This window comes from Dasypus novemcinctus, chromosome 14 (assembly GCF_030445035.2).
Source record: "Dasypus novemcinctus isolate mDasNov1 chromosome 14, mDasNov1.1.hap2, whole genome shotgun sequence".
Classification (NCBI taxonomy): Eukaryota; Metazoa; Chordata; class Mammalia; order Cingulata; family Dasypodidae; genus Dasypus; species Dasypus novemcinctus.
The window spans coordinates 31,531,296-31,556,068 of record NC_080686.1 but is presented as its reverse complement, the minus strand read 5'-3'; the positions used below and the strand labels follow the sequence as shown (position 1 = coordinate 31,556,068).

Sequence of the window (24,773 nt, the reverse complement as noted above, 5' to 3'; positions counted from 1 at the left end):
TCCTTGAAAACCATTTGCCAAAATTGCCTCAATGGGAATCTAATCTTAGATGACTGCTATTGAGCAGATTTTATGGACAAAACTTGAGGGAGGTGAGGGGACTGAAAATACTGATACTTTAATGAAAGAGCAAGTAATAGAGACAAAGGCAAGATCATGGGTCATGGCATGTAAAAAGAGTAGAATTCTGTACAAATGACAAGTTTCAAGTCAGACAGGCAGGAAAGTACCAAGAGAACAAAAGCAATTGAATTTTAACAAAACTCAGGCCCAAAGCCAGAAAATGGTATAATGGTAGAATGCAAAAGTGCATGGCAAAGCCAGCTTGAAAAGAGATGGTTTAACTTTGATAAGAAAGGATTATACAATTAAAACATTTCATGCCTTCACCAGGGAATTTTCATGGGATTTCTATAAGAAAAGTATCTAAACATTACTCTCAGTAGGAGTGACCTCTCACTGGCTCTCCAAACAAGGGTCTTGCTCAGAGCTCCTGATATAGGCAGACCCTGATAAGGAGTTGTTTATGAAAGTCCTCTGATTTTCTAGTCTCCAAGTTTGATTAACTTACCTGAAACATTTTTGCTCCCTCCTTACTGGATCTATCTTCATTTGTTTAGTTCTTCTATCTTGAGAAAGCTGGCCCTCCCAAAATCAGACTGTGCTGAACATCAAGCTAAGAGTGTGGTTTTTATGGGGTTTTGGTTTTTTAAGACACGCACAGTAGGGTTAGGAAATGATTTATTTAAAATTACTTTATTTCAAATTAAAAAAATAATAAAATAACAGAAAAAGGCAGCTCAATAAGTTATTGAAGCATTACTCCTAAAAAGTTCTGTCCAGGCACTTTTATCTCATCTAATTGCAACTTGAAACTCAATTGTTTATTCCTCTAGTGTTCAGAAAGATACACAGATGAACACATGTTAGTGAAATGACATAGTCAAGATCTCCTTATTAATGAAAAAAATGAAGAAGAGAAGAAATGCTTAATCATATTCATATTTCAAAAAACCAAATCAATTGTTTTTCATTTAGGGTATGATTTTATAAACACACTGAAAGAGAACAATTAAGATTTTAAATAGATACAAGAAGTGATTATACCGTCAATTTGGCTTGAAGGAATTCAAGTTCAAGTGAAGATTTGGTTCTTCAACTCTAGTTGAGTCTTCTAAATGGGCTTCCTTTATAACTTACACATGATGTGCTTACATATTCTCCTATCTTAGTTTGCTAGACCCTCTATGACAAATACAACCCAGCCATTGTCTAAACAACAGAAATTTATTGGTTCACAGTTTTGGAGCTCAAAATCAAGGTACTGGCTGGGCTATATGGATTAAGGCCCATCCTGATTCAATCTGACCTCATCTAAATAGCATCCTTGAAGATGCAGTTCACAAATGTGTCCATACACCTTAACTAATAATACTATTTTCAAAGGTCCTATTTACAAATAGGTTCACACCCACAGGATGAGGAGTAGGTCTTGAACATGTCTTTACGTGGGACATGATTCAATCCCCATCTCCCAAGATCCATGACAAAATAATTTCTTCTTCACTTCAAAGCTGGGCTGAAACATGTTACAGCAAATTGGTTTTACCTTGGAGTTGCAAGATTGACTAGTACGTGAACTCTGCTCTACATAAACTATACCGTCCTGAAAAACAAATGATCAGTCCTCAATCCAGGTTATTCTTCTTCCTGGGTTCACATCCTTTTTCATCTCCTGTTCTCAGGTTTTTTGTCTTCCTGCCCTTTAGATGTCGATATTTTAAAGGAATGTATTCTCAGTCAATTTCCTTCTTAATAAACAAATTCTGCATCTGTGTGGGCAATCTTCACCCTTACTCTTATCAGTGTACCAGAGCCGTATATCCAACTGCTTCTAGGGCATTTCTATTTAGATGCCTTACTGGTATCTCAAAACCAAAATGTTCTCAAAGAAATTCATGAACTCTTTCAAATATGCTCCTATATTCCTAATTCAAGGAATGCCTTGCTTCTAGCCATCACAATCTCACATCTCAGCTATTGTGATAGCCTCTAACGGTATCATGTCTGCATTTTCAATATCGGCCTGCCACAAAGAATGTTAGAAGAGGCAGTTCTCAAACATGAGGAAGGAGCCCAGACATTAGATGACCTAAACTAGTGACTTTTGTTAATTATAATAATCACTTGAAACTGATGGAAATATTGTAGCATTAAATCAGTGAGTAAGCATTTTTCCTTTGATGACATCATACAAAAATAGGATTATTTAAGAAATGAATAATAGACATCAAAGGGGCCAGATAGGTATGGTTAATGAAAGTAACAGATGGGGTATAAAAATAAAATTTGGCATGCTGGTGATGGCGTCAGATAGGAGAGCATATGCTCAGTTTAAAGATATCAATACAATCCCTTTACACAAGATTTATTAATAAGTAATAAATTGGATTAATAACTAATGTAATAAATAAATTAGTCAATGCACTAATACACTATTAAATTGAAAGATTGTGACTATTGGTCAATATTACTTACTGTAACTATTTGCATTGTTCATTTATGCCTCTGAATTAGGAGGGCCTACAGTGAATGTGCCCCCATGGCCTTGGATTTCCTCTGGAAGAAAGAAAAGAATAACTAAAATATAGAATTATTGGCTATGAAGGGTAGAACTAGAATATAGAATGATTAAGGACTACAGGTATGCTTAATGGTATTCTCTAACCATGAAATTAAAACCAAATTATGAAAATTAAAATATAAATACAATGCATATATTTCTATGAACTAAGAACAAATATTATCAAGTGCTGCTTGTAGGTTTCCCTGTTGATGAAGTAGATAGCTAAGAAATTAATAAATTATGTCTATACCCTATGGTTTCCATCTGATGATAACATACAAGGGATTCAACTATGAACTTGAATGCAGACTGAAAATGAGCTAATCTTTCACTTTCTTCATGTAAAGTTGCTAAGTACTTTGGTTGTGACCACCTGGAATCTTATCTAAATAATAAAATTAATTCTGAAAGAAACACATACAACTAGACAAGATTCAATGGAAAAGTTAAAGATACCATACACATTTCAGTTACCATGAATAAGAGTGGGTGTGGTTGAGGTAGATTTAAAATGTTCCAGAATCCATTAAAAATAAAATGTGGATTTTCCCACAATCTAACTACACATGTGATTATTTTTTTTTAAATGTTTCAGTCTCTTCCAGATTTAAGCACAAAATCTGTCTAAATATATAAAGGGTTATGTCCATTCTGCACTAAATTTTCATTTTGAGCTTTGGTGTTATTTTTTTTTTTCCAAATTACTAGAGAAAAAAACCTGAAGTAAAATATGGAAAATAATTATACCATGTAAGTTAATGGAATCTCTCTAAGATAAACTTTGGTCAGTTAATAGTAAAGTGCATATCATCTGGGTTTACGTTTTGGATACTAACACATAAAGTTTATGTTTTCTCAAGTACATCTGGGATGTGAGTCATTTCCCTTCATTGCTTTCAAAGCCACAAAGAAATCTTATATTTGGAACCCATGGCCTTAACTGTCCACTGTTATATGTAATCAGCCCAATTAACCATTAACCTCTCACTGTTATATCTATTCCCAAGTCATGTGATACTTGAAAGTGCTAGTGAAGCTTCAAGCTTCGGTGGGGCATCATGTTTAGAATCACCCTATGCCTCCATAATATTATATGTAGAATATTCTGAGAATGACTCAGTAAAGAAGCAGTCTGCATTGAGCTAACAAGATTTTTTCTGTTTATCTCTTGTTGTCTCTCTTTTCTTCCTGCTGATCCAATACTTCTTACAATTAAGACATTTTCTTATAATTAAGACATTTTCATAATTAAGACATTATGTATCATAATTAACATATCTTTTAAAGACTTATTTACTTAATTTTTTTCATTTATACCCCCCTCCCCTAAGATAGTTCTCTCATCTGTCTGCTCATTGTTTGCTTGCCTTCTCCAGGAGGCACTGAGAACTGTAACCCAGTAACTCCCACATGGAGGCAAGTGTCCAACGGTCTGAACTACAACTGCTCCCCGCAAGTTGTGGTGTTTGCTGGCTTGTGGCATCTGCTCTTGTAGGCATCTGCTTATTGTGGTGTCTACCTTATTGTAGTGGGTGAGGCATATGTTTGTCTTCTTTAGGAGGCACCAGGACCCGAACCTGGGATCTCCCATATGGTAGGCAGGCACCCAACTGGTTAAGCCACATCCACTTCCCTAATTAACAAATTTTGAAAGTATTCATAATATTTAAAAGGATACTGACTGCAACCTTTTTATAATAATATAAAATTAGAAACAATTTAAATACCCATCAGTAGGAGAAAGACTAGACAAATGAGGCACATCAGTATGGTGATACACTAATTAGTTATCTCAAGGTAAATTTAAATGTGTGAGCTAAAAGGTGTGTATGATATATTACGCTGAAAAAGAAACTTGCAAATCAAAGGGTATAGCATGCCACCCCTTTTCAAAGATTTATACTTCTACATATGTGTGTGTCTGCATAAGCAAAGAAAAAAAAATTAAGATTAAAGAGGACAAAAGGAGTTTCATCTCATACCTGACATGAATTTATAAGGTTATGAATGATTTATACATTCCATTATGTTTATTTTTCTCTATTTTTCAAGTAAAATATCCCACTATTAATTTAGTGGGTGTATGCAAACAACTTTACCAACCACTGTAAAACCCCAAATCTATTGGGGAGTTTAAAATCTCAGCCTCAGGACTCCTTTTCCCCCAAATCAAAAGAAAATATGGTTCCTGCTCATTTTCCAGTTAAATATATAGGCCCTTGTGATTGAAAAAAAATTTTTTTACTATAAAAACATTGGATTATCCTGCCATTCCACATCACTAACTGATGTCCAATTAATTTTTGACTAGACCACTGGTTTAAAAAGAAAAGAAAAAAGAAAAACTTGTTTGAGATCATTTTCTTTCTCTTCAATTTCTGCAGTTTATTTTTTTTCCTACATGAAAGCAACAGTGGTAAAGTGGGGTATTCTTTCAACCTAGATGATATGATACAACTGGGAGTGGATAGGAAAGAACTGACCTCAAATTTCCTTCCAATGCTGACCTATTAGCTGAAGAGTATATTCTTTGTTTCACTCTTTTAGCAATGTTGGCAAGTTAATGCTATAATATACATTGGTCCTATACTTTCACAGATAATCATATACTTTTAAGTACAGCATTGTCCTTATAAAGAAAATGTTCCAGAAAAATTGACTATTCTTACATTCATTCTAAACTCTCTATAGAGGATCAATTGCCTTCTTAACATCTGATTTATATAGTGTAGATTACCTCTCACGGGTAGAAGTGGCACAAAATACCAGTTATTCTAACTATTGCTATGATAAATGTGGTAACTTCAGTTACTGTTAAAATATTTATATTGCTACCACCTTGACCTGTAGTGACCATATTTTGGGGATCAGTATATGTGTGTGATTGTGGAGCTATAGCTTCCTATAGACAATGTTCAAAGGCCCATAATAGGAATAACAATGTGATGTGATATCTATAAATAGACTTAAACAATCTCGAGTATAATTGTTATATTAGTTGTAGCTTAGATTGATTTTAAGGACTAAAACCTGGCCATAAGTCACCACTCCTGACGTAATGAGAATAATTTAAAACAGTTATATATGCAAGGCAAAATGTTCAAAAGCCTTCCCAAGCCTACTGAATTATGTTCCTCAACTTTAATTCAGAGAAAGTATCAGGGCAAGATCAATCTCTTTGAGATCAAAATGACTGTTTAGGGCAAGGCTAACTGGAAACGGTAGATACTCCAGAGGACTTTGTAATTCATAACAGTATCTCTTTATTCAACAAACAGAATAGTTGCCCAAACTGAAATATGTCACTGGGAGTAAGACTGAATGAGTCTCTAAGATGCAATTAATCAGGTCTCCAACAAACCATTCCTGGAATATCATCTACAATACTATTTATGTCATTAGTACTGTTCTCTTTTGTGCTTTCCCACCTTGTTTGGGGTTAGTGATTTCCTTTGGTCAATGAAACCCAGGCAGAAGCTTTAAGAGTCAGAGTAAGATTTGCCATATCTATCTTCCCACTGTTGCAGTAGAGTTTGTCAGGATGAAGACTTTATCACCCTGGCTCTCTGAGTAACCACTGTGAGTGGAATCCCATGATGATCCACCTTGGCTAGGTAATGAAAAATAAACTTCTGTTGTATTCATCACTAAAATTTGAGAGTTGTTTTTTTCTTACCACAGCTTAATTTAGTCCACCTAAATAAAATACTGTCCTTTCAGCTCCTATATCTATCTCTCTGTGTTCATTCTGTACTATTTCCTTCTCATTAAGAACATCTGCCTAGGTCATATCCATAAAAACATAGTATCTTTTGTGAATTTATGAGTCTAAAGCATTATTGGGATATAGTCAACTCCAATTTTTCCTTCTAGGAGAATTCAGGTGATAGATTATAAAACATATTTAAAAATGTTCTCTAGATGAAGTATAGTACCCTAAATAAAACAGACACCATGGGTCTTCATTTTATTCTCTCTTAAAATGCTTTACCAATATTGTACTATCATCCCATCTCCTCCAATTTATGTGCACAAATAAATTCTCGGCAAAATTACAAAATACAAATGTCCATAATTCTTAAAAAGTCTAGCTCTGAGCAAAATATACAACAAACCAGAAAGAACCAAACCTAGATTTTTTAAATGCCCATTCAGTCCTTAATATATGCAAGGCAATTACCAACTTCCCTTAGAATTAAGAAGATTAGAGTCTTATGTTGAATAAACTTGCCAAAGTATTTTGCTGTCAGCTTAGAGGTAGTAATAAAACTTTGAAGGAGAACACCCAGCATAGCCACAGTCTGTTCTATGTTAGTTAACATTTTAGAAACTTAACAGAAAGCTTGGCTAGAGCCAGAAAACCTATCTGATGTTCTATATTAACTCACCATTTTCCTTTCACCCAACAGCTTCCCATACGCTGTGGAATGAAATTAAGTTTTGAACTTTTCCGAATCCTTTCTGCAGTTCATGTGAGAAAAAGTTTATTGTTCATAAGACAGTCCTAAAATACATAAGAAATTCCAATATAGAAAATATGCTTTGAATCCAGTTAGTGTATCTTTACTGGAAATCACAGAATCCTCTACAATGAACAATAGATATTTTTTACAAAAAAAAGCAACACTTTTCCTAGAAATAACTTCCTGGAAATGTGCTCATGCTTCCCTTCCTCTGACACTGTGAACCCTGATCACAGATATACAGATTTTGATTTAAGACTGGAAGGCACATATAATACAATAATGAATTTCTGGGAGCAGCCTTGGCAGGGATGAAAATGCTTTTTAACTGTATTTAAACTCAACACTTTACAACATGGACCTCTCTACTTGCAATTTGGATTTTTTTTTTTTACCATTTTATTATATATATATGTATATATATATATTTATTATATATATACATATATATATAGTTATCCTTTTATTTGAAAAGTTGTGAGTTTACAAAACAAACATGAATACCACACAGAATTCCCATATAATCGCCCTACCACCAACACCACACACTGTAGTGACGCATCTGTTACAAATGATGAAAGAACATCATCATAATATTACCGCTATCTATAGCCTTTAGCTTATATTTGGTATATTTTTCCCACAAATCATCCTATTACTAACACCATGTATGAGTATTGTATATTTGTTATAGTTCATGAGAGGACACTCTCATCATTCACCACAGGGTTCACTGGGTTATACAAACCCTCGTCTTGAATAATCCATCCAAAGAATACACTTGGTGGCTCTTAGTTTCATCACAGAGCTGTGCTGTCATCAGTTCAGTCCATTTCAGAACATTTTCGTTACTACAAAAGGAAAAATCCTACACTCCTTATACCTCCCCCATTATTGACCCTTAGCATTGATATAGTACCTTCTTTGACACTGCTGTACAAATATTACAATATTACTGTTAGCCATAGTCAATACTTTACATTAGTTGTATTTTCCCCAGGTATCTCTATATTCTTAACACCTTGTAACAGGGGAACACTGCAGACCAGGAAAGTCCTGTGCATTGTCCAGGAGAGAGAGGGACAGAGAGACAAAGAGCCTGAAACAAAAACTGTGAGTTACTTGCCACCATGGCTGGGAACAGCACCCATCTCCCACCCACAAGGCAAGCAACCTTGGTAAAACCCATGGCTCACTGTGGCAAACTGAGAGAGAAATGGAATTCTTCCTCCCTGGGAAGAGAGAGTGTGTAGAGGAGGGTAGAGAGTGGTTTTTCTTCAGTGAGCTTGACCAGCAGGCACACTTTGAATCTTGGTTCTAGCAAGCACAGAAGTCCGAGGTTGAAAGAGACACTTCTGTGGAAAGATTTCCTGAAGATCACCATCTGTTGGAAAGCCAGGAAGCTGCAAGAAGAAATAAAGTCCTCTGGAGTTTCTCATATCCTAGGCCCCTGTGGATGCTATCTTAGTACATCCCTGACCCTGTTTTGACAACTTAAACTGAGCAATTTTAAGATTTAGAATAAGCTGAACAAAAAACAAAAATAAAAAACAAAGAAGAGCCATGAAACAAAGCCACTAGACAAGAGAGAGAAATTGCCTGCTAAAGTAAATTCACCAACATAATCAGCAAAAAATTACAAGTTATACCAAGAAACAGGGAGACATGGCACAGCCATGGGAACATATGAAAAATTCTGACACAATATTTAAGACAACTAATTGATCATGTCCACACAAATCTCCAAAATCAATTTAAGGAGTTGAAGGAAATTATGGTTAAAAAGATAAAGGGTATCAAGAAGACACTGGGTGAGCATAAAAAACAATTTGAAAGAGTGCAAAGAAAAGTAAGAGCTTATGGGAACGAAAGACACAAAGGATGGGGTTAAAAATATATTAGAGATATATAACAGCAGATGTGACTTGGCTGAGGACAAAATTAGTGAATTAGAAGATAGGGCATCTAAATTTGAGAAGACAGGAGAAGAGAAATAGAAAAGGAGAAAAAAATGGAATAGGATCTCAGGGAATTAAATGACAATGTGACATGTACAAACAAATGCATCATAAGAGTCCTAGAAGGAGAAGAGATCAGAAAAGGGACAGAAAGAATATCTGAGGAAATAATGACCAAAAATTTCCCGACTTTTACTAAAGATATAAATATCAATATCCAAGAAGGGACAATGCACCTCAAACAGAATAAATCTTAACATACCTACTCTGAGACACCTACTATTCAGAATAACAAATACCAGAGATAAAGAAAGATTTCTGAATTCCGAAAGCAGCAAGAGAAAAGAAATGCATCGGTAATACTAAGTGCTGACCTCTCATCACAAACCATGAAGGTGGAAAAACAGTGGTATGATATATTTAAACTACTGAAAGAGAAAAACTGTAAGCCAAGAATTCTTTATTCAGCAAAACTGTCCATCAAAATGCGAATGAGTTTAAAGTCTTCACAGACAAACAAAAACTGAGAGATTTTGTTACCAAAAGACTGGATTTACAAGAGATACTAAAGGGAGGTCTGCAGCCTGTTTGGAAAAGACAAGGGTGAAAGACTTGGAGAAGAGTGTAGAAATCAAAATTATTAGTAAGGATAATTAAAAGGGCTAAAAGACAGACAATAGTAAGATATGGCAGTGGAAAACCAAAGGATAAAATGGATGAAGTAAGTAATGCCTTTACAATAATAACATCAAACATTAATGGACTGAATTTCCCAATAAAAAACATAGACTGTCAGAATGGATATAAAATATCCATTATGTGTCCATAGGAGACTCACCCTAGATGCAAGGATACAATAAGGCTGAAAATGAAAGGTTGAAAAAAGATATTCCATGAAACTAGTGACTAAAACAGATCTGGAGCAGCAATACTAATATTGAACAAAATAGATTTTAAATTTAAAACCATTATAAGAGATGAAGAAGGTAATTATATATTAATAAAAGGGCAAGAAAAAATAGCTACAATAAATATTTATGCACCTGACCTGCGTGCCCCAAAATACATGGGGCACACTCTGGCAAAACTAAAGGGAGAAATACACATTTCTACAGCAAGAGTTTGAGACGTCAATACACTGCTCTTAGCATTGGGTAGAACATCTGGACAGAGATTAAATAAATAAACAGAGAGCTCGAATAATATGATAAAGGAACTAGACCTAGCAGACATTTATAGAGCCTTACACCCCAAAACAGCAGGATATACATTCTTCTCAAATGCTTATGAATCCTTCTCCAGAATAGACCATATGTTGGATCACAAGACAGTTCTCAATAAATTTAAAAAGATTGAAATTATACAAAGCACTTTCTTTGATCATAACGGAATGAAGCTGGAAATCAATAACAGGCAGGGAAAAAAGGAAAATTCACAAGTAAGGAGATTAAACAACACACTCTTAAATAATCAGTGGGTCAAAGAAGAAATTGCAAGAGATAAATATTTCAAGATGAATGAAAATGAGTACACAATGTATTAAAATCTATGGGATACAATGAAGGCAGTGCTGAGAGGGAAATTTATAGCCTTCAATGCTTACATTAAAAAAGAAGAGAGAGCTAAAACCAAAGACCTAATTGCACACCTGGAGGAATGAGAAAAAGAACAGTTAACAAATTCTAAAGCAAGCAGAAGGAAATAAATAAAAAAGATTAGAGCAGAAATAAATGAAATTGAGAAAACTAAAACGATAGAATCGACAAAACCAAAACTTGGTTTTCAAGAAGATCAACAAAATCAACAAAGAAAAAAGAGGAAAGATGCAAATAAATAAAATCAGAAGTGAGAGGGGGGTGTATCATTACCACTGATCCGCAGAAATGAGAGAGATTATGAGCAGAAACTATAAACAACTCCACACCAACAAACTGGACAACACAGATGAAACAGACAAATTCCTAGAAACATATAAACAACTTACACTGACCCTAGAAAACAGAAGACCTCAACAAACCAATCACAAGTAAAGGAGTTGAGCAGTCATCAAAACCTCCCAAAAATGAAAAGCCAGAGACCAGATGGCTTCAAGGTGTGTTATATCAATCATTAAAAGAAGATATGATACCAATCTTATTCACATTCTTCCAAATAATTGAAGAGGAGGGAATACTACCTAACTTATTCTATGAGGCCAACATCACACTAATAAGAAAGCCAGAAAAAGATACTATGACTGGGAAGTGGACGTGGCTCAACTGACATCCGCCTACCATAATGGAGGGTCCAGGGTTTGATACCCAGGGCCTACTGCCCTGTGTGGTAAGCTGGCCCATGCGCAGTGCTGCTAAGCACAAGGAGTGTCATGCCATGCAGGGGTGCCCTGTGTAGAGGTGCCCCATGCGCAAGGAGTGCGCCCCACAAGGAGAGCCACGCCGCATGAGAAAAGCACAGCCCATGAAGGAGTAGTGCCACACACACAGAGAGCTGAAGCAGCAAGGTGATGCAACAAAAAAGAGATGCACTTTCCCAGTGCAGCCTGACAATGCAAGTGGAAGCAGAAGAACACACAGCAAATGGACACAGAGAGCAGACAATGGGGGAGGGGAGAAGGGGAGAGAAATAAATAAAATAAATCTTTTTAAAAAAAGATACTATGACATAGGGGAATTACAGACCAATTTCTCCAATGAGTATAGATGCAAAAATCCTCAACAAAATACTTGCTAACCTAATCCAAAATCACATTAAAAGAATTATACTCCAGTATCAAATGGGTTTTATCCCAGATATGCAAGGGTGGTTCAATGCCAAGAAAATCAATGAATGTAATATACCACATTAATGCATTTAAGAAGAAAAATCACATGATCATATGGATTGATGCAGAAAAGGCACTTGATAAAATACAACATTCTTTCTTGATAAAAACACTCGAAAAATAGGAACAGAAAGAAATGTTTTCAAGATGGTAAAGTTCATATATGAAAAACCCATAGCTAACATTCTATTGAATGGTGCAAAACTGAAAGGTTTCCTGTCGAGATCAGGAAAAAGACAAGTATGCCCACCGTCACCACTGTTCTTCTATATTGTGCTACAAATTCCAGCTAGAGTAATTAAGTAAGAAAAAGAAATAAATGGCACTGAAATAGGAAAGGATGAAGTAGAACTTTTGCTTTTTGCTAATGATATAATTGTATATCTAGAAAATTCCAAATATACACAATAAAGATACTAGAACTAATAGGTCAGCAAAGTGGCAGAATATAAGATTAATATGCAAAAATCAGTAAAGCTTCTATACACTACTAATGATCAATCTGAGGGGGATGTCAGGAAAAAATTCCATTAACATTAGCAACTAAAATAACCAAATATTTAGGAATAAACTTAACTAAGAACATAAAGGACCTATATTCAGAAAATTATAAAACATTGCTAAAAGAAACCAAAGAAGACCTGAATGGAAGGGCATTCCATTTCATGGATTGGAAGACTATATATAGTTATGATGTCAACTCTACCCAAACTGATTTAGAGATTCAACATAATCCCAATAAAAATTCCAACAGCCTTTTTTTGCAGAAAAGACAAAGCCAATTACCAATTTTATTTGGAAAGGCCGGGGGTCCTGAATTGCCAAAAATGTCTTTAAAAAGAACAAAGTTGGAGGACCCTCACTAATGACTTTAAGGCGTATTCTTAACTATAGTGGTAAAAACAGCATGATACTGGCATAAAGATAGACATATTGACCAATGGTATCGAACTGAGAATTCAGAAACAGACCTTCACATCTACAGTCAAGTGATTTTTGACAGAGTTGTCAAACCCACGCAGCTGGGTCAGAGCAGTCTATTCAACAAGTGATCCTGGGAAAACTTGATAGCCATAGCTTAAAGAGAGAAGGAGATCTACTATCTCACACCTTATTAAAAAATTAACTAAAAACGGATCAAGGACCTAAGTATAAAACCTAGAACCAGAAAATTTCTGGATGAAATTGTAGCAAAACATCTTCAAGATCTAGTTGGACGTGGTGGTTTCTTAATCCATATACCCAAAGCACAAGCAACAAAAGAAAAAAATAGATAAAGATAAACGGGACTTCCTAATAACTAAACACTTTTGTGCTTCTAATGCTTTTCTTAAGAAGATAAAAAGGAAGCTTGATACTCAACGGAAGAAAATTTTTGGAAATCACATATTCACTGAGGGTTAGATCTCCATGTTATATAAAGAGATAATCCAACTCTATGATAAAAAGGCAAGCAACCCAATTAAAAAATGGTCAAAAGAACAGACATTTTTCCAAAAAAAAAAAATACAAATGGCTAAAAAGCACACAAAAAGATGCTCAACATCACTAGCTATTGGGGAAACGAAGATCAAAACTACAATGAGCTATCATTTCACACTTTACGGAATGGCCATTATTTAAAAACAACAATAATAACAACAGAAAACTACAAGTGCTGTAGAGAATGCAGAGAAATAGGAACACTCCTTCACTACTGGTGGGAATATAAAATGGTGTAGCCTCTGTGGAAGATAATTTGGTGGTTACCAAGGAAATTAAATATAGAACTTCCATATGATCCAGCAATCCCACTACTAGGAATATATTTAGAAGAATTGAAAGCAAGGATGTGAACAGACATTTGCACACCTATGTTCATAGCAGCATTATTCACAATTGCTATAAGATGGAAACAACCCACGGGTCCATCAACCAACGAATGGATAAGCAAAATACGGTGTATAAATATAATGCAATATTATTCAGCTGTTAGAAGAAATCAAGCTGGGATGCATATGACACCATGGAAGAACATTTAGGACATTATATTGATTGAAATAAGTAAGGCACAAAAGGACAAGTATATAGTATGATCTCACTAATATAAACGAAATGCAATGAGTGAACTCACTGAGTTAAACTATAGAGTAAAGGTTAGTAGGAGATAGAATGTGTGCTGAGAAGGGGGAACTGGTGTTGAATGTACATAGCATGTTCAATAAGGTGAACTGTAAATGTGTGGAAATGGGTAGCGATGATAGTAACACATTACAGCGAGTGTAATGAACACTGCCAACTTATGGCTAAGAGGTGTAGTCTTGGGAGGTTAAGGTTAACTGAAAAAAAGTTAGAGACTGTATATTAGTGATTTTCAGTGGTGGAAGATGATTGTGATTAATAGTACAAATACAAGGATGCTCTTCTATTACAAGAATACGGAGATACATGGGAAAAATACAACTAATATAACATATAGACTATAGTTAACGGTAATATTTTAACAATTTTGCAGCAGTGCTAAAGAAGGTACTATTGCTGAAAAAATGTTAACCATCATCTTATCCTTCAGCGAGTCATAATTTTTTTGCTGGTGGAGGGTCTTACCTCCATGTCGATGGCTGCTGACTAATCAGAGTGGTGGTTGCTGAAGGTTGGGTAGTTGTGGCAATTTCTTAAAACAAGAGAACATTGTAGTTTGCCACATCGATTGACTCTTCCTTTCACAAAAGATTGTCTATAGCATATGATGCTGTTGATAGCATTTTATCCACAGTAGAACTTCTTTCAAAATGGAGTCAATCCTCTCAAGCCCTGCAGCTGCTTTATCTACTAAGTTTATGTAATCTTCTAAATTTGTTTATTTCAATAATGTATATAACATTTTCACCAGTAGATTCTATCTCAAGAAACCACTCAGCTATAAGAAGCAGCTCCTCATCCACTCAAGTTTTATCATGAGATTGCAGCAAATCAGCTGCATCTTTATGCTCCACTTGTAATTCTAGTTCTCTTACTATTTCCAATACATGTGCAGTTGCTTCTGCTAAAGTGTTGAACCCCTCAAAGTCATCCATGAGAATTGGAATCAATGTCTTCCAAACTCCTTTAATGTTGATATTTTGACATCCTCCCATGAATCATGAATGTTCTTAATTGCATCTAGAATGGCAAATTTTTTCCAGAAGGTTTTCAATTTACTTGGCTCAGATCCATCAGCGGAATCACTAACTATGGCAGCTATAGCCTTAGGAAATGCATCTCTTAAACAGTGAGACTTGAAATTCTAAATGATTTCTTCATCCATGGGCTGCAGAATGGATGTTGTAGTAAAAGGCATGAAAACAACATTAATCTTGTATATCACCATCATGGCCCTTGGGTAACCAGGTACATTGTCAATGAGCAATAATTTTTTAATATTTGAAAGGAATCTCTTTTTCTGAACATTAGGTTGCAAAAGTGGGCTTAAAATATTCAGGAAACCATGTTGTAAACAGTAGTGTTGTTGCCCAGGCTTTGTTATTACATTCATTTTTAATTTTTTAATTTTTTAATTTTTTAATTTTTAAAATTTTATTCATTTTGTAAAAATATTACATTCAAAATATATGAGGTCCCATTCAACCCCACCACCCCCACCCCACCACTCACCCCCCAGCAACACTCACTCCCTTCATCATGACACATCCATTGCATTTGGTAAGTACATCTCTGGGCATCTCTGCGCCTCATGGTCAATGGTCCACATCATGGCCCATACTCTCCCACGTTCCATCCAGGGGGCCCTGGGAGGATTTACAATTACTGGTGATTATCCCTGAAGCACCATCCAGGGCAACTCCAAGTCCCAAAAATGCCTCCACATCTCATCTCTTCCTCCCATTCCCCATACCCATCAGCCACCATGGCCACTTTTCCCACACCAATGCCACCTTTTCTCTGTGGACCTTGGATTGGTTGTGTCCGTTGCACCTCCATGTCAAGAGGAGGCTCAGATTCCACATGGATACTGGATGCAATCCTCCTGCTTTCAGTTGTAGGCACTCTAGGCTCCATGGTGTGGTGGTTGTCCTTCTTCAACTCCATCTTAGCTGAGTGGGGTAAGTCCAATAAATCAGAGTGTAGGAGCTGAAATCTGTTGAGGCTCAGGGCCTGGCTATCATATTGTCAGTCCAGAGATTCAAATCCCCTAAATATATCTTAAACCCCAACACCAACTACAATTCCAGTAAAGTAGCATGAAAGTCTTGTGAAAAGAGATCCCATTGAGCCCAGTTCCATCACGCAGAAACACCTGCTCCAAAGAAGGGCCATCTGACATGGCAGTGAACCCCATCTGCCATGATCATAGAACCCGTGGGTCTCTTTAGCCCTCAAAGGAACCAATACCTGGGGTTGTATCTACTTTATCTGTCTCTTAGACTCTGCTCAGTTGTGCATAAGGGCAATCCCTCTGGCAACCTCCAGACTCTTTTTTAGAGACTTGTAGCCGTATAAACTCATTTCTCCTTTCCATTTCCCCCTTACATTAGGTCAAACAGCATTTTAAAGTCATGTTATTATATGTAGACAGGGATATAGAGCACTGGCAGAGTAGATTGAACATCACTCTTAAGGGCTCTCGGATTTTCAGAATGGTAAATGAGCATTGGCCTTAACTTAAATCACCAGTGACATTAGCCCCTAACAAGAGCATCGGTTTGTTCTTTAAGCTTTGAACCCAGGCATTGACTTCCCTCAGACCATGAAATGAGAAGATGGTGTCTTTTTTCCCATAGAAGGCTGTTTCGCTTACATTGAAAATCTGTTGTTTAGCCTAGGCACCTTGTCAATTATATTAGCTAGATCTTCTGGATAAATTTGCTGCAGCTTGTACACCTTGCTGCTTCACCTTGTACTTTTATGTGATGAAGATGGCTTCTTTCCTCAAATCTCTTGAACTATCATCTGCCAGCTTCAAACTTTCCTTCTGCAGCTTCCTCACCTCTCGCAGCCTTTACAGAATTGAAGAGAGTTATGGCCTTGCTCTGGATTAGACTTTGGCTTAAGGGAATGTTGTGGCTGGTTGGCTCTCCTTTCCAGACCACTAAAACTTTCTCCGTATCAGCAAGAAAGCTGGTTCGCTTTCTTATCATTTGTGTGTTCACTGAAGTAGCACTTTTAATTTCCTTCAAAACTTTTCCTTTGCATTCCCAACTTGGCTCACTGCTGCAAGTGGCCTAACTTTCAGCCTGCTTGGCTTCTGACGTGCCTTCCTCCCTAAGCGTCATCATTTCTAGTTTTTGATTTAAAGTGAGACGTGCAACACTTATTTTTACTTGAACACTGAGAGGCCACTGCAGTGTTATTAATGGACCTAATTTCAGTACTGTTGTGTCTCAGGGAGTAGGGTGGCCCGAGGAGAGGGAGAGAGAGGGGACAGACTCCCAGTGGAATAGACAGAACACACACAACTTGCGTGGATTAAGTTCACTGTCCTATACGAGTGCAGTTCATGGTGTTCCAAAACAATTATGATAGTAACACGAAAGATCATAGATCACAGATCACCATAACAGGTACAATAGTAATGAAAAAGTGTGAAATATGGTGAGAATTACCAAAGTGAGATATAGAGACCCAAAGTGAGCGCATGCTGTTGGAAAAATTGCACCGAGAGACTTGCTCAACACAGGGTAGCTACAAACCTTCAATTTGTAAGCAAAACAAAACAAAATAAAACACAATATCTGCAAAGCAAGATAAAGTGAAGTGCTGTAAAATAAGGTATGCTTTTACAGAACTGATGCCACTGGACGCCCTGCTAAAATTTCTTTCCCAAAGTTCAAAACCCAGAACCACGTCTGGATCATATTTCAGACTGCGGAATGGGTGGATGAGAACACAGAGCCGCGTGGAAAGTAAGAACAACGATTTCTAGCTGGTGTTGGAAGTCGGAGGGGGACCCTTGGTTTTGGATAGGACTCTTCAGTGTTCTTTGGGGAAAGCCATTCAATGTCTGAAAGTGTAAGCAGCAGGGCGGATGCGATCATACTTGTTTTTCCACCACTGAGTGCCCTGTGCCTGTCTCATGGTAAGTGCTCAGGAGATGTGTCTGAATGAAAGAATCAGCAGACTGACTGGATTCCTGCTCCCTTCAAAATCACCCACCCCCTTTAGTCAACAGAGTCCACTGAGAGCATAAAAACTGAGCACCTTGTGATAAGCGTTGGAGACACCGAAATGAAGGTGGAGTGCTTGACATTATAGCGTCCCTGAGAGCAGGTGGAGGAAAGAGTTGTGTTAATATTCAACTTATCTTGCAATTCTCAAAGTGAATTCAGGCTTCCTCAAAACAGTCATGTCACTGGACAGACACCATTAAGGCAGGGACAAATCTCAAATATAGCCATGTATTTGGGATATTTGGTCTCTTCTGACTGGAAGATAAGGACTCTTCAGTCAGAAAATGTTTTTGATACAGATGCCGTCTCACAGTCATCCTGAGGTTTACTCTAGGTGGTGGAGGACCAGACAAATATTCTCAACAGTCTAAGGTAAGAAAACATTTTGGTGAAAACTAAAGCATTTCTGGAGGGCCCACTTCAGAGAGCTTTTTAAAATCACATGTCCCTGGTGACAGTAGCTCTTCTCGTTGAGCAGGCACGGGGTCCGTGATGCTCCATTGGTTTTGTTTTATTACAAAATCAGAAGAGTTGAGGAAGCTAAAGAGCCAGGCAGACAGCTTATAAATTCAAATAAAATGCATTAACAGGTAGGAAAAAATCTATTAGTGTCAGGCAAACTTTCAACAGAAGTTAAGGAGTCCAGTGTTCCATCCACTACTCTGAATGGACAGTGAGAGATAGTAAAGCATAATAAGAGGTACATGTGTTTTAGGATAAAATAGACAGACTTGGGTTCAAATTCTAGACGCACTGCTTAGTAGCTAGGTCACCCTGAGTAAGTCACCTAATCAGCCTGAGCTTCAGTTTCCTCACCAATTAAAAAAAAAGGAAGAAAGAAAGTTGGAGATAGTAACAGCACATAGCATTTCTATGAGGATTAAATTAATATATTGTCAAAAGACAAATCTGAGTCATTTGCATATTACAGCATTTTATTTGGGGCACCAAAAGTGTTGTTGCAGCAAGAAAGCCAGATCACTTGTGAAAATGAAAGAAGTTTCAAGCTTCTAGGGATGGCAAGCAATCTTTATAGACATAAAAATGAAGTTAGCTTGAGTCCTATTGGTTGGACAGCAGTGTGCCTGTCTTAATAGAAGTGGGTTTAGGGCAGACAGGCTTTATTATGTGTTGTGTCAAAGTAACTAATTAGAGGCTTGATTGGTTATCTGGATCAGGTGCCTTGGTGGGATTTCAAATTTCATAAGATTTCAAGAAGAAACACATAAGGGAGTTCAAAGAGGAAGTCGGGCAGGATTTTTGTTGTTGTTGTTGTTGTTTTTGGCTCTGAGGGGTCCCCAGAGCTTTCTCTATATGATTTTATCAAGCAATATAAATGGCATATCATTGGCACTTATTAGAGTACAACTATTGCTATTAATTACTTTCATTTTTATTAAAATTATAGTCAGCCCCAAGTTTATAATTAGCATTGCATTCCTTTTTTTTAAAAATTATGCTATATGTTAAATGGAATAAAGCTATACAATATTCTCTATAAAATACCTTCACATATGTAAAAAGTCAGGATGTCAGATAGTATTATGAGAAAATATATGTATACACATGTCCATATACCTATAAATTTATATGTGAAAGCATGAATATTTATTTATTGTAGCAATCTATGCTATATTTGAAAAAACAGTATACAGACAAGTGAAGTACTGTCATTCAAAGTGACAACACACAATGCCTTTTAAAAGCACTTTATATGCAACATAGCCATTCAATTAAATCATCTATGGCTTCTGAAATCATTCTAGGTTTTGTAAAAAGTAATAGGCAGTATATTGCAAGATCATTTTAAAATTACATTCAATAGTAGATACTTGTTTCAAGAAAAATGTACACTCCTTAATTTGATATCCTTAGGAATGTCTTTATGGAGAGGAGTTTTTCAATCATTGTGGGAAAAAAAAAACAAAGTAAGAAATACTATTTCCTTTATGGACATATATTCATATATATTAAACTCTTTTTGCCTGCAATCTTTAAAACTATCTGTGTCATTTAAGGAAACATTAATTAAATTCATTCTTACTTTTGTTATAAATGAAATCTATGCAACTTCTCATGTTTTATGCTTTGATTTAGCTTATAGGAAGTTTACAGTTAAGTTTTGTATATTATTGCAGTAGCTTACTTAGTGGAACTTTTTCCATTAGGGGAAAGGAAAGACTGAATAAGCTTTGTTCTTTACTTAGCAGTGAGTGATGACAGACAATAAGGAAAGTAGTTATACTTCATGCCAAAGGATATAGGCTTTGGAGACTTCATTTTCACCAAATTATAAAACAAAAATGGCTGGATATCCACAAAGTTCTTATATCATGTCTCAACCAGGATTTCGAAGCACTGGAAGAGTTTGGATGGCTCTGTTTCTGTTACAGAGCAGCTGAAATTTCAAACTTCCAAGTTTTTCAGAATTCATATTAAAGAAGATGTATGAGTAAAATCATTTGGTAAGTCATCTTACTCTTTGATGATTTGTATTAATTTTAGAACTGGAAACATCATTGTCTATTGAATAAATCAGTAGAGAACACCATTGTCATGCAAGAAAAATGGCAGCCTGAATTATTCCATTGTATCCCTGATTCACATAAAGCTTTTAATTCAGAACATGAGCCTAAAAAGAAATATCATTAGAAGTGTTGGGTATCTTTACGAAATAAACTAAATGGCATAGTTATGTACAAAAGAAATTGAGGACAAATTGCTTATCAAGAACTCCAAATGAGGGCATATTTCTATTAAAAAGAAAAAAAAACTTTCTTGTCTGCAGTCAGATTTCATTAGCAACTGCCATTAGCTAACATTAGTGTGAATAGACATTCATTTAATAGACACCCAAATTCAAAAGCTCATACATACTCAGATTTGGGAAGGCAAAACACAAACAGCAAACTGCTGAATATGCCAAGTTTCCATAGAAATAAAGCTTAATCCATTTAAACTTGTTGAAAAAGAAGAAACCCACCAAATTATGCCATTAGTAATTTAATTTATACACAGCAAACATTCACACCACAAGCTATTTTTCTTGTTTCATTTAAGTTTTCCATTCTATAAAATCCAATCCAGATACTTTTGCATGAACCATGTATTCAAGAAAAACTAATGCTTTAGGTAAAATAGACAGACATTTCTGCCACTAACAGTTAAGATTAATCGTATTTGTAGACAGCCTACAAACTGAAATTCCAGGCTGTTTTCCCTCTTTGAATTCAAAAGAAGAAAACATTTTTAACAACCTTTACAATAATTGAAACCACACAGCACATAGATTTCCATATGTACTCATAGTCTGTACATATCTTTCTTTGTAATGCTTCACACACTTTCAGAAAGAAATGCAAACCATTCCATACTGCCAGATCTGTTTTAATGCTCAAAATTGTATTACAGAACTTGAGAAAATACCCCATGTAGAGACAAGAACTGAGGGGTCACGTGTGATCCTTCTTTGAAATCACTTAGGATATAAATGTTGCTAATACTGCAGCAGAAACCAATGAAGGAGACAGTCATGTATTGTGTTTATGGTCACATTACTCCCTAACTAAAAGCCTTTCTAAAGAAAACGCATTAACTGTAATTACAGTTAATCAGTAAAATAAGCCGTTTGATTTTCTAAGTCGTGAATTCACATCAGGCTGCAAGGCTTAGACAATGCCTTCTTTCAGAGAAGGTTATTATTGAGGCATGGAGCTCCTATTAAATTATAAAATCGTTATTTTGATAAAAGAATGACAGCTTACCCAGCATCTGCCAGTCTGTTTGTTAATTTTTCTTACCTACTCTGGAAGCTGTCATTTGACTTTCACCTGTGGCTAATGTAAAACAAGTTTCATAAATGAAATGTCTCTCTGCTGCTTTAGCTTTTCTTTACACCCAGTGTATAAAGAGTGGTATAAAGTGTTCTCTTTGCCAAGGTCTAGGCTGGTAAAGTTCGTCTAATAATCTTGATTACTGAGGGTAAGAGGCAAAAGAAATAGCTAATGTCATGGGTATTTTTCTATTAGAGTTGTAAGAAAAAAATATCTAATAATGAATAGATGCAGGTATGATATGATAAAGGACAGGCAACCTTTTTTTTTCTTTGACTAAAGGCAAGTATTGTACAAGAAAGAGTTTCGATACAAAGAGTAGGGAGAGGAGTTCAGCATTACATGGGTGTTTCCTTTCAGAAGATAAAAGAGAAATACTTTTATATAGCAGAACTTTTTGGAATCAAGCAATTGTAAGTAACCTTAAGATTTCAATAAAAATACCCAAACTTGAAATACTCCCTTTTTTTCCCTTGAGACATAAGTAAATATAGAAGTACTTTACCTGTTTGCCAATCAGCTGAATAATTTCTTAACATATGCTGGCTTTAAAAATCTTTTCATGGACTGAAAGATTAGCTAAAAGGTTCTCTGGATAGTCTCCAGTTATTTGAAATATCACAACCAGTTTTTAATACAGCTTTGAAATAGTCCTTTTATTTCTACATGTAAGCATACACTCTTAAACTTGTTTCTTGGGTCTTGAAAATATAACTGTCAAAGAACTGCTTTAAAAATTCCTGTGATTTTAATGGTAGGGATTTTTGTAGTCCAGTGGTCATCTGTACTATCTCATTTTTACTTATGTTATCTTCAAAATCTTGAATAATGGGATGGATGCGTTTAATCAAATGAAGTCAGATGTTATACTTTTTCTCATAAGGCTATTTGTTTTCTAGTTTTCTTTTTAGGCTGCCCAGTTAATAAGTTTCATTATTATGTTTCTGACATTTAACAGACATTAGTCAAGCTGTTACTAAATTCCAGTTAGTGTGTTCATTGTCCAAAACACTGTGAGTGAATTTATTTTCAAATGAGTATTTTCTGAGCACAAAATGTATCTGGGGTATCAACTGACTAAATCTTCCAGTTTTAGTTTCTGAACTTGATACAGAGCATGCCCACCAATCCCTTTTTCCACTCATCATGCCTCTTCTGTTTGAAACAAAGCAAAGCAAAACAAAACAAAATAGATTAAGTACTAACATAGATTCGTAGATACAGGCACTCCCTGACTATTAATGAGCTAATGTTCCAGGCTTGCGCTGCTTCTCTTTAATTTCCTAACTTCAGTTGTTATGATCTGATATGGGTTTGAACTAAGCCCTGCTGAAAGCAGTGGCCCTTTTCATCTGGGTTTGAGGCATCTGTAACCTGGTGACCTGGGAAGGTTCAGACGTTTCATACACTTTAATAAAGGCATCAAACTGCAATATTATTAGTAATGGTTTGTTGTTGCTGTTGTTATTGTGTTGCAGATTTCTTTTAAAACATACTCAGGAATGATCTGCCACAGATTCCTGTTATTTAATACAATAATAAAAAGTACATAGATTAATGTTCACAAATGCACTCTTTTAATGTTCTGGTAACTACAATTTTTTTTTTTTTTAGAAGATACCAGGGATTGAACCTGCAACCTTATACATGGGAAACAGATGCTCAGCCACTGAGCTACCCCTGCTCCCCTGAAAACTGCCTTCTTCTGTAGCCCTAGGTCTTTTATTTGGGAATAGTGGGAGAGTGTCTTTATTTTTGCCCTCTGCACTTGTAGTATTCCATTCCCCTAAAAACAAACAAACAACAAACAAACAAACAAAAAGAAAAAAAAAAGCCAAAACAACATCAAAACCAAACAAAAACACACTGTAATATGTAAGCTACCATAGAGTTCTGGTCATCATTTTTCTGAAGGCTGATAAGTCATGACTTTACATCAGAAAATTTCAGTCCTTAACTACGTATTCAGTGGTATCCTTTGTTTCAAAGTACTTACTGAATAGGTGTTCTAACAGCAATTGGCAAAGGCAAAGACTTTTTATTTACTCAATACAGTAAGTATATTATATTCCTACTGAATATATAAGTACAATATATATTCGTAAATATATTTCCTCTCCCCAAAGGGAAATGGACTTCATTTGTTTATACTGCATTTCTGGACCATGGACAAAATTGCTGTTTTATTAAAAACATTGTATGGCCGATTGAATTATGTACCCCAACACAGACATGCTCTTAATCGTAGTCCATGTTCCTGTGTGTATGAAATCATTTTAAACAGGACTTTTTGAAAATGATATTTTTAATTAAGGTATGATCCAATGAGGGTATGTCTTAACCCAGATTACTGGAGGGCAAGCTCACGCATCTAGTAATGGACAGACTGCCGTTCCACTTTCAGATGTGTATTGGTTTTACCTTGATGTGTGACAAATTACCACCAACTTGTTGGTTTAAACAAACCTGCTTATTAGATCACAGGTCTGAAGGCCAGAACTCTGGGCACAGTGTGATGGGATCAGCATCTCAGAGCCTGAAGCCGTGGAATCAGCTGGACTGTGCGCGCATCTGGAGGCCTTGGGGAAAAACCCGCTTCCCAGGGGCTGACTGTTGGCCGAATCCATTTCACTGTGGCTGTGGGGCTGAGGGCCCCTTGTCGTGCTGGCTGGAGGCCACTCCATCTCAGGAACAGAAGAACTTGCATCCATCCCTCTCGTGCTTTGAATTTCTCTTAATTTCCTTTCTGTGACCAGGGAAGAAAACTCCTTGCTTTTAAAGGGCTGGTGTGATCAGGCCAGGCTCATCTAGTTCATCTCCTTATCTTTGGATCAACTGATTTGGAAATTTAATTATATCTGCAAAATCCGTTCACAGCAGTAACTAGACAAGTGCTTGATGAATAACCAGGAGCCGGGAATCTCGG

The 24,773-nt window shown here is 36.1% G+C and overlaps 1 pseudogene; it reads right to left on the bottom strand.

Moving 5' to 3' along the window:
• Positions 1–24,558, bottom strand: part of LOC101415896 (ras-related C3 botulinum toxin substrate 1 pseudogene) — a 137,815-nt pseudogene extending 113,257 nt beyond the window's left edge.
• Between the last annotated feature and the right edge of the window lie 215 nt (positions 24,559–24,773).